Source organism: Phascolarctos cinereus, unplaced genomic scaffold (assembly GCF_003287225.1).
Source record: "Phascolarctos cinereus isolate Bilbo 61053 unplaced genomic scaffold, phaCin_HiC Scaffold_2;HRSCAF=192, whole genome shotgun sequence".
Classification (NCBI taxonomy): Eukaryota; Metazoa; Chordata; class Mammalia; order Diprotodontia; family Phascolarctidae; genus Phascolarctos; species Phascolarctos cinereus.
Genome location: NW_027555625.1, coordinates 117986019 through 118002609, shown reverse-complemented (window position 1 = coordinate 118002609; position 16591 = coordinate 117986019). Strand labels below are relative to the sequence as shown.

Sequence of the window (16591 nt, the reverse complement as noted above, 5' to 3'; positions counted from 1 at the left end):
TCTAGTGATCAAAGGATCAGTGGGCATGAAAAGACATTGTGAGTTTGAATGCTGGAGTTTCACCATTACCTGCTCACTCCTTCCCCCCTCCCCCACTCCTTCTCAGCTCCCTTCCTGCCCCTCCCCTCCCTGCTTTGGCTTTGTGCTGTTTGTCTCCTGACTTTTTGGAACAAAATTATTGTGACTTGGGTGACTAAACCACCCCTTGTCCTTCTTAACTCCTTTGATTTTTTTGTTGTTTTTCATTGAATGCTGTAAATTATTTCTGTGTGCTTAGAGTTTTGCATTTAAAAGTCCTTTATAAAGTAATAATAATAGCTCACTCGTATACAAAATACTTTGTACATATGATCTGATATGACAAAAAAATTTGATTCTACTATTTATCATTAGAAAGTGATTAGTTTATTTAACTTTATTGAATCTTTTAAAAGAATATCAACATTGCATGTCTGTACAAATAACTAAATACCCCTAGTAATTTAAATTATATTTAAATTAGCTAATTTTAACACATGGAATATTTCAGTCACTCCCCAGAATCTTTTGTCTGTTCATTCTCCTTTACTTTTTTTCCCTCACATAATTTAGTTCGTGGTCCTTCTTCTATTTCTACTATTTTCTCTTTACCTTCTTTTCTGGATTTTTCTGGATTCCTTGTACTTGTCTTCATTGCATTATTGTATTCAGTTATATTACTGGATGACAGTTATTTAACCATTCCTACACTATTAGCTATTAAGGTTACTTCCATTTTTTTTATGAGTACATAGAATGTTGCTATGAAAAGATTTAAGCACATAGTTGTGTTGTGGTTTTTTAAATAACATTTCAAAGTTACATTACCATTATTAGAATTATTGGTTCAAAAGACATGATGATTTTTGTGATGTTTTCTGTGTATCACCATATTATTCTTCATCTTTTCCCCCAAGCTTTCCCTTCTTTCTTCTTTTAATGCTGTTGAAGATGCCACAATTCTCCCAGTCACCCAGATTCACATGCCATGCTTTATTCCTCATTGCATCCCCCCATGTCCAACCAGTTGGCATGTCCTGTCAATTCTACCTTTTTAATATCTCTCATTTTTTTCTCCCTTCTCTGAGATTGATACTATCCCCATGCAAGCCATCATCACCTTGCACCTGGACTATGATTGCAGTTGTCTTCTGGTTGGTCTCCCTGCTTCAAGTCTCTCCTGACTCCAGTCCACTCTCCACGTCAAATTGATCCTTCTTTCTAAAGATCAGGTATGATCATCTCACCCTCCTCACCCATTCAACAAACTTCAGTTGTTCCCTATCTCCTCCAGGGCCAAATATAAAATCCTCTATTGGCATTCAATTTCATGACCATCATCATAACCTATCTCTTTCTACCTTTCCAGTCTTTCTAAACTTTATTCCTAACCTAAAAAAAATCAGAGATCCAGTGACATCAGCTTCCTTTCTGTTCCTCACATAAGATACTCTATCTCCTGTGCATTTTCACTGGCTGTGCCCCAAGCTTGGAATTTTCTCTTCCTCATGTCCAACCCCTGAGCTCCCTGGCTTCCTTCAGGTGCCAGCTAAAATCCCACTTTCCCAAAGAAGCCTTTACAATGCCCCTTAATGCTAATACCTTTGCTCTATTGACTATTTCCAGTTTGTTCTATAATATCTTGCTTCACAAAATTGTCGGCATGTTGTCTTCCCTATTATACTGTGAGCTCTTTTAGAATAAAGATAATTTTTTGCCTGACTTTGTATCCCCAGTGCTCAGTACAGTGCCTGGAACACATTAGGTGCTTAACAAAATCTTGTTGGTGATTGACTGATTCCAATTCCACGGGTAATGAATGTATTGCAACCAATATTGAGTTTCATCAGTTTTAATGATTTTTGACAATTTTATTGGTGTGAAGTGGTACCTCAATGTTGTTTTTATTTGATTCTCTTTGATTTTAGAAAGGTTGAGCATTTTTCAAGTGATTATTAACAATTTGTATTTCCTCTTTTTAAAAAAAAGTATTTTAAAATTGATGCCTTTTGCTTTCACATCAGATTCATTTCCAAATATATTCTCCCCCTCCCTCCAACCAATGAATCATTCCTTGTAGCAAAGATTTAAAAAGTGTGTGTGTGGGGAGGCATTTCAGTCAAACACCAACAGTGTCAGTCAGTGTGATCGACATTCTACACCAATAGTACTGCCATCTCTGCAGTGAAGGGAGTTAGGTGTACTACACTCTTCTTGGAGGCCAGACTTAGTCATTATAATTTTTTGTGTTTTCCCATTTGAAAATAATCTGTTCGTGTTCTTTTATCATTGCTTTATTGTTGACTAGAGTTATCACTGTGGCTTTTAAAATAGCTCCTTGTATATTTTGGATGTTGTGAGAAAGAACTTTAATGACAAATCATGTACTTCTGATAGAGTGTGTCAACATTGTGCATGCAGTATTACGTTAGACTGTAGAATGGTCTTGGGCCAATGGGCTTTGGGTGAAACAGCATTTTGTAGTGTAAAGAACACTCAGTGTAGAATGTTGGAAAGGGGGGGTGAGGTTATGGTTCTGCTATTTGCTAGCTATGTGATCTCAGGCAAGTTGCTTCATTTCACTTTGTTCATTTCTAAAAGGGGGCTAATAATATGGTACAGTAGAAAGAAAAAAAATGACTTGAGTTGAAGGAACCACATTCATATCCCATCTCTGCCACATATTACCTGTACAACCTTGGACTATCTGAGCCTGGGTTTCTTCATCATTAAAATAAGAGTGTCAGGCTAATTGACTTCTAAGGTTCCTTCCATTTCTAAATGCATATCTTATGATTTAAACCTACCTTATTTGCCTATACAGAGATTTAACTAAGATGATAGAGCTTAAAATATTAAGAAAGGTAAAAGAGTTATATAAGTATATAACACTACCATCTTCAGTGGAATGTATATTCAAATGTACTTTTACATTTTTGTCCTCATTTCAGTGTGTATCAAAACTTGCCTTTTCTCTATACACTGTCTGCATAGGCAATTCTTTCCTTCCTCTATTTGAAAAAAAAATTTACCCTCATTTTCATTGACTCTTGGTGTAATGAAGAGTGCCTTAAGTCATTGGAGTCTATGAAACAAAGAATATAAGACATGTGATGAAAACATTCACCTGGATTTCTCCAAGCATGGTCAACTTTTTCATCTATAAAACAGAGGGAAAGAGGTGGGATTAGCCACTCAGCATCATGAGAGTGACTTTCAGGGATAAGAAAATCTTTATTTAAAACATTACTATTAGCTCCTCAGGGGAGCTAGGTAGCACAATGGATAGAGCATGCTGAGGTGGAGTCAGGAAGAACTTAGTTCAAATTTGGCCTCAGAAACTTACTAGCTGTGTGACCCTGGACAAGTCACTTAACACTATATGCTTAAGGTTTCCTCATCTGTAAAATGAGCTGGTGAAGGAAACAGCAAACCACTCCAGTGTCTTTGCCAAGAAAACCCCAAATGGAGTCCCAAAGAGTCGAACATGACTGAAACAACTGAACAACAATGGATTTGTTGATCATCCTTTGAATGTGTTCTGTTGGAATTCAGCTTTCTGGGCAAAGCAATTTTTCTCTTTGCAAAGTTAATTTAAAAAAACAGTGGCCAAGGTTTTTACTTTAAAGAAAAGAGAACATAGCAACCAAAAGAACAACAGTAACTAAATACATTATTTGAATTGTTTCTGGAAATGGTGAATAAATCTGTAGAAGTAAGTACATATGTCCTCCAATTGCCATGACCACTGTTACTAAGAATGACCTTTGGGAAAGAAGATGGGATCCCCCCCCCCATACACACAGCATCTAATAGGTTAAAATCAATTTTATAAATAGCTATAGCTTATTCATCAGGAAGAAGAAATATATGAACTAATTTTATATGCCAGACTTACAGTATATAATTAAACCAAAGGAAACTACATTAGGTTAATATGGATAACTAGAATTCAATCCACAAAAACAAGGAAACTGAGTTAAAGGCAGAATCTCTGACCTCAACTCAACCTGTTCCATTAGCAGACTGAGGAAGACCAAAGTGCATTCTGTGTTATAAAACATAAATGTTACTGAAACAAGATGATGCAAAAGGAAGTGAAAATAGATGACCTTGGCTTTCACTTTGACCCCTGCTTTGTGAGTTTTTTTAAAGGTAGAGATTAAAACAAAAAAAAACCCTTTCTTTTACTCAGAAGAGGGACAAAATTTCTCCAGCTACAAAATATATTTGATGAGAATTAACTGTTATAACTAGGCAAGTAATAATATGTTTTGTAGTTTATAAGAGTATTCTACTTTGATATATTTCTTTCCACATCTGGTTTGGTGATGATACATTTGAATTGTCTGGATGATATTTTATGCTTTTAGATTTTTTTTTGTTAAAAAAGCAAAAATGTGTAGCATAAAATATTTGAAATATAAAAATATAACATACTTTTAAAATGTTGTTTGGAAAGGCAAATCTAGGGGAACAATTCATGAAATAAACAATTAAAATTCTTTCATTTTCCTCCAGCCTCTGAAAGCAAAAACAAAAATGATACATTGCCTTGGTAGCCAAAGACAGTGTTATAAAACAAGCCAGACCCTAACCAAGAGTGTTCCGATTCATATAAATTCACTCATTCATTTATTCCTTCATTCAAGAACTATTGATTAAGTTCCTAGTCTGCGTAAAGCATTATGCTAGTAAGAGATACCAAGACATATTTAGAGATACAAAGATAAATAAGACATGGTGCCTGTTCTTATGGAGATTACAATCTAGTAGGAGGGATTAGGGTACATACACACTTATACAATAGCTATAATGTAGAATAAAATGAAAAAGAACATAAAAGAGATGCAAAGGGCTATGTGAAATCTAACAAAAAAAGATAATTTCTGACTGATGGAATGAGGGAAGGTTTCATGGAAGAGACAGCTTTTGATCTGGGCCCCAGAGGATGGTTAGGATTTTAATAAGGAGAGGTATGGATGTCAGAAGGAGTATTTAGAAGGGCACACATAACCACAAAGGTCCTAAGTCAGGAAAACAGTGATTGCATATGAGGGATGATGAGTAGATTCATTTTGTCTGGGATGTAATACAAGGTAAAGGGAATATTGTGGGATAAAGATGGGCAAGGAGCGAGACATCAGGTTATGGAGGGCCTTGAATTCTAGAAGGTTCTGGCATTATTAATCTTTTGTTTGGTGGGTAATAGGGAGCTACTTAAGAGTTTTGAGCGGAAGAATGACAGGATCAGGTTATGACTGTCCTTATGCAAAGGCTAACTTAGAATGTAGCAAGCAGAGAGGGTAACCTTCTTAAGACAGTGCTTTTTATTAGTCTGGGAAAAGATGCTGTCCATCATGGAAGGCTGGGCAGATTTCCAGGGTCTCCTGAATTGGGTTTTCTTGTGTCTTGCTTACCGCATGTGGTATTATACCACATGTGTTATAAATTGTTATGAATATCCAGCATATAAGACAAGCACCATGAGGGAATGATCTAATTGGTCATTTAGCCCTCACATGCTATATCACATGTTCTCTGTCATTTTGGGGGGATATTATTTGGAATAGGAAAGAAAAAATATTTAAGGGTTTGTTTTTCTAGCAAGAGTTTTCCCTCAGTGTCCAGTAGAATCAAAGAGAGCTCCATGTTCCACAATATCTAATGAAATCAAGCCAGTAATAAAAACAAATGCCACAAAATTCATGAGAGATGGAGCAGTGACACTTTCAATAGAGCAATCACTCAAAATGTCTATTTTCTTAATAAGTTTGCAGCACATTGCCACTTAAAAGCATGGATTAGAGTGAATTTCCTGATTGCTTAAAAAGCATTGAGGAAACATTATGCTCTTTTAGGTCAATGCTGACATGATCTTAATGAAATGACTTAAAGAGTTGATTGGTAGAATGAAGTCTATTCCTAGAGAGGCTGAGCAGGGACAAAGTGTTTAATCTTTCTCTTTCTTATTTTCATTGGGCTTCAAAATTAGGCTAGTTAGCTAGTATTTTTTTTTTACTTACTCCACAATGGTAGAGCTTAATTATTTTCTGTCTACAGGGTGCTTTAAATATCCCACAGATAGGGTCTAAGTAAAGAAATATCAAATCTACTGACTTACTTAGGTGGTTGGCAGGTGCCATTAGGACCCAGTGTGATAAGACAATCAGGAATGCATTGGTTAAACTGACAGCACCTTGAGGAAAGATTATTACTTATTTTATTGCTTTTATGTTTTATTGTAGAAGAAATAAGGAAAAAAACCCTTTACATGTTTCTTTCTCTAGCTGTCCTGCCTTCTTTTAGCCTCTCAAATAGAAAGCAGCCACAAAAGTCATGCTTGGTTTGGTGCAATGGGTTGCCATGAGCAAGAGGGCCCCAAGAAAGGGCTCCAGTATGTTGGATAGGTTCTCAGTTTAAGATTTTACAGAAGGACATGAAAAAGAAGAGGGCAGAAAGAGTGTTTGGATGGGTCCTGATCTGCCTTCTCCACATCGGGAGGTTATGGATTCATTAAAGTGTTTGGTCTGGCTGACCTACCTCTCAATGCCACACTTAAGGGCCTTGAATGTAGAAGATGATTAATAAATATTTGTTGAATGGAATTGAAATGGTCATAGGTATTATATTCCAAGGTATTTTCAGAGAGTAGTTGGCTTTGTGGTCAAGTTTTCTTAACTTTTTAGAAGTTAAATTCTTTCAGCAGGCTGCTTCAAGAACCAAAGCAATTATAGGATAAAGAATCTTGTAACTTGTATATTGATCTTGGAGCTATGTTTAGGATGTTAACCTAATATAACAAAAAATCAGAAGCATGGAAAGGAGTGAAACCAGAGGTTTTCATGTTTAGCAAGATATTTTTATAGCGGCAATAGAATGGGGCATAAAACTGATGATCCAGTTTTTAATAAAAACATCTGTTTCTGCTCCTTGGTCTTTTCATTTTATAAGAGTCTCTTTGCAACAAAAATGAGTCACAGTTATAGATGTATGATGGCAGCCAGTTTGTCTGAGTCCTCCTGGAAGATAGGACCCTTATAGTGGGAGAACAGTCAGTTGTGAAATGGAAGGAAGTTGTTGTTGTTTGTCCTTCCTTTTCAAAGAGGATCAGCGATATCATGGATGATGTCTTGACTTGCATGTGAATTGGATTTAAGTGATGCCGAGTTGCCTAAATGGAAGTAACACTGGATTTGGATCCAGAAGACCGGAGTTCAAATCCTAGCTCTGTTACTTATTACCTATGTAACCTAGTGCAAGTGACTTAACTTCTGGGGGCCTCAGTTTGAGGTGGCATGGTAGAATAGAAAGACTGCTGAATTTGGTGTCAGAGGTCCTGGCTTCGCCACTCACTAGCTGTGTGACCTTAGGAAAGTCACTTAACCTCTTGGACTTCAGATCCTCATTTCTAAATTGAGGAGGCTGCCCTAGTTGTCCTTCTCAAGCCCCTTTCATCTCTACATCTGTGATCTTAAGATTTATGAATAAACTTCAATACAACAGTCCAATCTTTAAATAACCCTATGACAGCTAGACTAGAGGCTGATAGAATGGTTGAAGATAGTGTGTGATCTAAGACAATTTTTGAGATAGGAAGCAATACATACCGGATAGCAATGGTGCTGTAGAGAAAGAGTTTCCTGGAACAATGGTTAATTTTTTATCTTCATTTAAGATTTGACTCTGTTGGTATCCTTCCTCAGTAGTCAGCATGCATATTTAATATTCTGTTTGATTTTTTCTTTATAAGGTGATTCTATCACCTTGTGATATCTTGATATCACATGATTTGATAAAAAATGGTATCTTGGATTGAGACAAGCAGGGACTGGTAACAGGAGGAGTCGTACATGAACCTGAGACAAGTTGGCAGGTGAATATCAGGCTCATTTGATGTGAGTGCAGGGAAGAAATTCGACTACACATATACTTAGCAGATGTTTATCAGGCTCCATAATGGGAGTATTGCAAAAATCTTCAAAGAAGGCTTTCTTTCCCCCCAGTCCTCCTGGATGCAATTTTTAGTGAAACATGTTGGGTTTTTTTCCCCTTTATAAAAACCTATAAAAATGTCCTAGTTGACATGCAGTGTTGTGACAAGCTATCTCAGATTGTGTCAATCATATTGCGTTATGTTACATTAAGTGACATACTGTAATGTGATTGATACAACATGGGATGACACATCATAATACAAAATATCATCTGGAAAATTTAGAAAAACAACAGAAGACTTGAAGTGCCTCAGATCCTCTGGCTCTGTGTGGAGGGAAAAAAAAGAAAGGCTCTTTCTGATGAGGCTGGCTATTTGGGAAAGGCTTCAGGTCATGTCTGTATCTCTACCTGCAGCTTTTCATGGGTAATTAACAGGTGAGGCTTTAAAAACCCTTTCCTTCCTTCAGACTGACAAGTATGGCTGAGTCTGAATTGAATTTCTCGGAACCTTTTGGCTTATCATTAATAATGAGTGTATCTGTGCCGTGCAGAGAGGGCTATGTGCATTAACTTCTCTGGGCCTAGACAAGTTTGAGGCCACAGAATTTGCCCTTCTTCCCTGCCTTTCTCTGGTTTTCAGCCTTAAACTGGTGTTCTTTTTGTCTCTTATTACTCTTCAAAAAGAAAGACCACGCATTTTGCTTTTTTTCTGAGTGAAATGGGCCTTCACCTTTATTCATTCCTTAGTTTGTGTTTACTGAAACTAGTATATTGTCAAATAGAATATGTCATCAACTACATGCTTCAGAATTTTTAAAGCAGCTGCTTGGTGCAGGGGTGGGGAACCCTCAGCCGCGGCTGCATGTGATCTTCTAGGTCCTCAGGTATGGCCTTTTAACTGAGTCCAAGTTTTACAGAACAAATCCTTTCATTTAGGGGATTTGTTCTGTGAAGTTTGGATTTAGTCAAAGGGCCGTACTTGAGGACGTAGAGGGCCACATGTGGTCTCTCAAGGCTGCAGGTTCCCCACCCTAGTGCTAGGCATTGTACTAGGCTCTAAGGATCAAAGACAAAGAAAACAGTCCCTTATCTCAAGGAGTTTACATTCTATGGATAAACAAATACAATGTAAACATATAAGAAGGATTGATCAATCAATTCTCCTCAGTCAATTTAATGAAAATATCTTTCCCTTTATAGAGTCTGAACATGCCCACTGGTGCCTTGTTAAAAAGTTAACAGAATGTTTCAACCTTTCTTTAGAAAATTCCTTTTGCTTTAGTCTGTTTTACTTGAAATGTTTTTAGAACTGTCTCAGCCCACTTTCCTACTGTAGAAGTAAGTATAGTCCAGTGAAACTAATTGAATCTTTGTTTCATGACCAAGAGTTTAGGACATTTGGCTGAAATTGTACTGACACCATGATAAACCCTAGATGTGTTTTATTGTTAGTATTTTTGTTTGATTCATATTACAGTCACACTATGACTTTTAAAAAATTATTTGCCTGTTCCTTCTAAAAGTGAAGAACAGTAATAATTTCTGATTAACTTAGGGTTCTAATTAGTTGAGTTCTAGTTATTCAAATGATCATTCAACTTGGATTTCTTCCCTATCAAATGAGATAACGTTTGTAAAGTGCCTTGCAAACCATGTTAGCTACTAGCTGCTATTTTATCTCCCTTTATATCCTAAAAATAAATACTATAGAGATTCAAAGAATGAGAGAGATAAGTGTGGGCTGGAATAAACATGGAAAAGTGTTATGGAGGAATTAATGCATCATTTGTTTCTAAGGAAGACAAAAAAGTTCTGAGGAGGAATCACAGTTATTGAATATTAGACCTTATTGACAAGCTAATCTTACCTCCACCCCCAATTTTTCAGATAAGGAAATTGATGTGTAGAGGAGGTAAATGACTTGTCCAAGATCATGCATTAACAGTAGGATGAGAAGCAAGGTCTCTTGACTCTCATACTAATATTTTTTCTACAATGTAATCATTTCCTTCCTCTCTACCCCAATACATGGTCTATGATTTTTTCCCCTCATAATCATCATTAAACTCTTCAAAGGAAATTTTACCTACATAGCAATGTTAAGTTAGGTCCTAGAGAACCAATAAGGTCTTTCTGAGTCAAGCTAGAAAATGATTCTAGTCCTCATTTCTCCAACCAAGGCAGCATGATCATAGACTCGTATTCACCATTTTCCTCTCTGTTCAATATCTTGTTGCCTCATAGAGTAATTTTATAAATCAAAATTGTCTTTTTCAATTTTCATTGTGGCCACATTGGCATTCTTTTGAATGGAGTTCAATTATGGTGATGGCATATATTACTTTGAATCATTTTACAATCCAATCAATACACATGTCTTCATAATAAATATTGATGCTACCTGAATGCTTAATACTAGTGTCTTCCATGTCCAGAAAGGATGCTGTGACTAAAGCAGCTCTGTATAGTTCATATGTATTTTGTATTCCCATAGGACTCTCACGCTCATGCTTGGTTCTCCAAGGGAAAAAAAAATAATTTGTGAAATAAAAAGACCACCCAGATAGTCCAAGAATATTTAGAAGTACCTTGTATGTCTCACCTCTTCTAAGTTCAAATAATTTGTTTCCTACTGAATTCCTATGGCTCAGATAATGTAACTTAGGTCACTGACATCTTACCTGCCTTTTGTTTTTTTAATAGAACAACCTGGAAGAGGAGAATTTTTCAGTCAAGGCAGAAGATAGAAGAAACACAGCTGCTCATAACTTCTATGAAGCTAGGGCAGCCTGGGAATGAGGAGTTGAAAAATTCTTCTCTGCCTCCCTAAATGTCTTTACATGTTTCAGCACAATTGTTACTCATTAGTTAGGATCCTATTTACATTTTATCATCTATTTGTTCATTTTCAAGTGAGGTATATTGCTTTGATTAAAGCCAACAGTGATCTTGAGTAAATGATGATGTATTTGAATTTCTGAAAACATATCTCACTTTATCGCAGGGACTCAGGCTCAATCACTTTCCTGTGCTGTCATCTGCTATTGAGGCACAGAGTCTCACAACTAATTCTTAAACTTTACAATAAAAATATAATTAGAATCCTACTTTATCAATTACATTACATACACACCAATATACACATAAATATGTACATACATATAAATAGGGAGGGTTGTTTCAGGATCTAGGACCACAATAATTAGCATCACAACCATTTATTAAACATATAATGTGTTAGGGGAATTGTGCTAGAGAGGCAAAGACAAAAGCAGAAGGAAAAAGTCTCTGCTCTCAATGATACTACGTTTCTTTGGAAGTGAAACATTTAACCAAACAAGTAAATACAAGTAAATTTCAGAAGGAAGAGGGTGCCAACAATTATCATGAAAGACTTTCCAAGAAGGTGGCACTCAAACTAAGCATTAAAGGAAAATATGTGTTCTGTGAGGCAGATGTCAAAAAAGAGTGTATTCCAGGCATGGAGAATCACCTATGCAAAGGCAAGGGGGCTGGTCTGGAATGTTGATTACAGAGAAGAGCAAGAAATCTAGTCTGGCTGAAAAGGAGAGTGCACAAAGGGAAGTCATGTAGAATAAGTCCAGAAAGATAAGCAACAGCCTGGCTGTGAAATGACAACCTGAGAAGTTTGGTTTTTAGCTTAGAGGCAATGAAGAGTTAAGGAAGATTCCTAAACAGGAGAGTGACATGGCCATTAGAAATGTGTTTTAAGAAGATTATTTGGAGTGTGGGGGAATCTATTGGGAAGAGGCAAACCCTGAGGCAGGGAACCCAGTTAGAAGGCTATTGCAATAGCTTATGTGAGAAGTGATGATGGCCTGAAGTAGCATGGAAGCCACATGAGTGGAGAGAAGGGAACAGAGGAGAGAGCCCATTGGTAAATTTTCAGTATGAACATTCACACTTCAGAAATCAGCACTGACTATAAATCAGAGCTTGAGTTATTTTCTTGATTGTCTAGAATTAAGAAAGGGTTAACAGCGAAAACTAAAAACGAAAAGTGTGAGTGTATATTTTTTTCCTTAGATAGTCCAGTTGTTAAACATTATCAGAACACACCTGTGTATGTATGTATGTATGCATGTATGTGTGTGTATGTATATATATTATAATGTGTATATACATATATATGTATACATATATATGTGTGTATATGAATGGAATGAAGTGATTGCCAGACTAGAGGTCTAGTGACTCTATGCTAATAACGATAATGATACTGGTGATGATAATGATGATGATATTTGGCATTTAAGTAATGCTTTAAGTTTTACAAAGTTCTTTATATTCATTATCTCATTTTAGCTTCACAGCACCCCTGGCTGTTCTGGAGTTAGAGTTATGAGACCTCGTAGCTGATAGTATATGGATGGTGATGTGGGGCATTGAAGGTGTGGGAGGGAGAAGAGTTCACTGTAAGTCTGATATTATGAACCTGTATTAGTGGAAGGATGGTAGTGCCCTCAACAGAAATAGGCAAATGAACAGGTTTAGCACTGAGATAATCAAGTCCTGTTTTGGAAATGCTGAATTTGAGATAATTATTGGATAGTTAGAGATGTTCATCAGGCAGTTAGTGAGGCACAACTGGAAAAGAAAAAAGCTCTTGTCAATGAATTTGGTTCTGCCTTTGCAAAACATCTTCTCCTTTCAATTTGGTAAATTATGACTCATCTCAATGCTAGTTTGTGATATTGCTATAATCAAATGGTTGAATTTTTGGCTACTTTTCAGAGTGGAGTTGTGACAGGCAGAGTGACCATGACCTTGCTGATTGGTTTAAAGAAGAAAAAAGTCAGAGCCCCTCCCTCATTGGTGAGTGTCAGAGTCATGATGTTTCTGAGGAAGTATAGAGTTCATACGGAGAACTACACTTGAAATATTAGTCATGTTTTTTCCTGGACTCATATTGTAGTTTCTCATATCTCAGTCTTGTTTCTTTTAAATCCCGGTCCAGCTTTGGAGTAAACTAGTTTTGTGACTGCCATATATGGCAGTTTCACTTTAGTCTGATTCTGCGACTTCATGGTACAGAGCAGAGGTGGCCCACAATGTTCCAGAAAATGTAATTGGGAAATAATTAACAAAATAAAAATACAACACAACATTTATAATGTTAATATGTAGTTTTCTAAGTCAATATGCACCCTTAGGGACCATTATGTATTATCTAATGGCCACCAAATATTCCTTATATGGAAACTTTCTTCATTGATGCAGATTGATGAAGGTTACCAACCCATGAGTATCTTCTAGCCTTAGAGCACTGCTTAGGAGCCCTAAGAGGCTAAACAGCTGGCCTGCAGTCAAAAGCCTGGGTCTTCCTGACTGTGCCACACTGCTTCTCACACTTTCTCTTGTGATTTCACTTCGCCCCAGAGACATAAATAAACATTGCTTAGTGTCAGAGCCTTTTATGAACCAAACTAGAACCCCCTGTTCTCAGTGAAGGATTCTGTGTCATTTTATTTACGTACAAACATTTGTATTTGTAACTGAATATCATGAGGCACAGACTGAGGGAAAGTGGAAGAAAAGGGGGCTGCGTTTGAGGGAATGTGTATCGCATGCTGGAACATTATCAATTCCAGGATCAGTAATCTGTTCTGAGAAAATTACATTGCATCTGTCAATAGACACAATAATTCAGTGCCTGCGATTTGATAATGGATAATCACACAAATTCAGGAAGCTGGACCATATGTGATTCGAGTTTTCTATTCCCTTATTCACCTTAATTTTCTAGATGAGCAAAATTATCTAGTCCTGGAAACAGAGAAGTATAAATAGAAATAGAGGATGTCGGAGCTTAATCTTCCTGTGATATTCCTCACTGGACAGACAGGCATCATGCCATGTTTAATAAATGACCCTGGAATGGAAGAGAAAAGGGGTATATTTGGAGAGAGTCATAGTCCTGGGGGATGAGAGTAATTAAAGTAATTAAAGGGCTTTAAAATATGATGGAAGAAAAAGCTGAGGAAATTGGGCATTCTTGAATTAGGAGAAGAGAACGCCATGGATGTGCTTTAAAAAGAGGATTAAAATATGTGGAAAATATTGTGTTTGCAGGTATAATTGAAAGAGAGTGAGAATGAGAGAGTGGGAATGTGTATGTGTGTGCAAGAGAGAGAGAGGAGAGAGAGAGAGAGAGAGAGAGAGAGAGAGAGAGAGAGAGAGAGAGAGAGAGAGAGAGAGAGAGAGAGAGAAGCTTTATTTTATAGCAATAGGAACTTAGGTAATAGATCAGGAAATTCTAGTTCTAATTGGATATGGAGATGGTAACATATCAAGAAATTCTTTCTGATTCTAAAAGTTCTGGGGCATGAATATAAGTAAACTAGTGCTCCCATCTTGAACACCACCTTCCCATGTTATATTGTTGCTTTTAATTTTTAAATCATCGCCATTTCTGAATAGCCTCATAAGCTTAGATGTTAACCCTCCCTTGTAACAAAGAAAAACTATTCATTAGAAATAATTGATACAGTGGCTGAGGTTGACAACATACACATCATTCTGTCAGTAGTCAAGAAGAGGGATGCATGTTTCATTATTGGTTTTATGGTCACCACATTTATTCAAAGTTCAGTTTTCTGTTTTTTTAAATTTTTTCTGTTTTTAAAATTTAAATTATAGTTATTATATACATTGTTCTTTTGTATATGTATACACAACAATTTATACACATATAAATCTTATTTTTATACACATATAAATCTTCTTAGCAAAATATTTAATTGTAAAAAAGTATTCCATTATTGCCACATGCCACAATTTGTTTAGGTGTTTCTCCGTGTTCACTCAAAAGTGCTGTTGTTTCTCTCTCTCTCTCTCTCTCTCTCTCACTCTCTCTCTCTCTCTCTCTGCATTATATGCCATTTTTTCTTTTTTTTTAACATCTTTTGGGGTATGTGCTTTTTTTTTTTACCATTTTTAAGAATAAGGTTATTGATTAGTTGGTTAAATTGGTTCAGGGACAGTTTTGCAAGGAAATATGGAATAGTCTAGGATATTTGTCAAAGACCCTTTAGCCATATTATTCTGTGATACCATTTCCATTTTTATTAGAAATATTTCTTTAATTTGACTATTATGTGATTTCTCCAGAGATCATACCAAGGGAGATAAGTATTGACTGCTATAGAATGATAGTATTGATTGTTGACATTCAAAGATGGGTAGAGATGTAAAGAGTCAGTGGTATATAATACCATAGTCATATTTGGTTTTGAAAAGCATTTTTTTTTGTATAGAGTCTTTGTATAGAGTTGGTTCACATTTCAGGAATTTGAAACACTTCATATTAAATAGTTATATCATACTGTGAACATCAGGAAAGTTGTCTAACGTCCTTATCTCTGATCCTTGCTCAGATTCATACCTGATACAAGGCATTCAGCTAAGCCAGGGGTAGAGAACCTGTGGCCTTTCAGTCAAAGGGCCACACTTGAGGACCTAGAGGGCCACATGTGGCCTCAAGGCCGCAGGTTCCCCACCCCTGAGCTAAGCTGAGCTATCCTCTTCCCTTTAAACTTTTTTCTTCTAGTTTATGTTTTTCTTGGAATAAGGGTGGGCAAGAAGGGGAGGTGATTCAGTGTTTTGGTTTATTGCTAGGAGTATAGAAGAAATAGTAAAATTTCTCACTTTCTCTCCTTTTAGTCAATACTCCAGTGTGCTTCAATGGGAGTACTCTCTTCGCCAGTACACATCACAATTCAGCCACACTTTCTCATCCTGAATGATTCTTGTCTATGCCCTTTTATAAATTTTTCACTGAAGATCTACCCTCTGTGTCAAAGGCCTTGCTTTTAATATTTCCATTTAGTTCTTTTAGTATTTTATGGATTATCAGGACAATGCAAGGGCTATTCATCTTATTGGCATAATTATCTATTGATAATTAATTAACAGATAGATCATCATGCCAATAAGAATTTGAAAACAGGGTATTGTTCCTGAGAACAATCAAGAGCTGACTGCATTGTGCATATGTATTATACTTCATCTCCTGAGAAGCCTGTAGGGGTTGATTGGCATCTGATAGGTCATTAAAAGACCTATTGGAAAAGGTTTAGGAAAATACTGTTTTCCTGATTTAACAAACGTAGTATTTGAGATGCATAATAGCTAAGTGTTTTTCCTCAAGGCCTTATAGCATTAGTACTGCAAATGAGACTCCAAAACTCTCTCCACTAGTTGACATTGCTTCATTGAAAATGGATGTCTCCCTGAAAACTAATGCCTCACATCAAAAAGAATGAGGGGCCTTGTCTTTGTGAAGTATTTCCTTTTGAAGTAATCAGTTCCTTAAGTGACCAAATAGAGTGTGAAAAGAACAGACAGGATACTTTTGGAACATGCGCTTTTGATGATAGGGCCACAAAACCCTAATTATCGTGTGGCTTTTTTCTATGTCCTTCCAGCAAGAGGGTATGCCAATACTCTTTTGCCACAGCCCTCATTTTAACCCTTAACCAAATACTTCTTACTTCACTACCATTATCCAACTGTTTTGTACCTGTGTATTCCATCTCCTTGAGGGCAGAAGCTATGTATCTACACTATTACTACTACCACCACCATCAAATAGTCAACAAGTATTTATTAAGCA

General features: G+C 36.5%; 1 long non-coding RNA gene across 1 annotated transcript in view; it reads left to right on the top strand.

The window, feature by feature from the left end:
* Positions 1-10904, top strand: part of LOC110207668 (uncharacterized) — a 58177-nt gene extending 47273 nt beyond the window's left edge. Inside the window, exons 2-3 of the long non-coding RNA XR_013484316.1 lie at positions 1107-1250; positions 10660-10904. This is a non-coding gene — a long non-coding RNA (uncharacterized LOC110207668). The remainder of the gene's footprint in view (positions 1-1106; positions 1251-10659) is intronic.
* The last annotated feature ends 5687 nt before the right edge of the window (positions 10905-16591 follow it).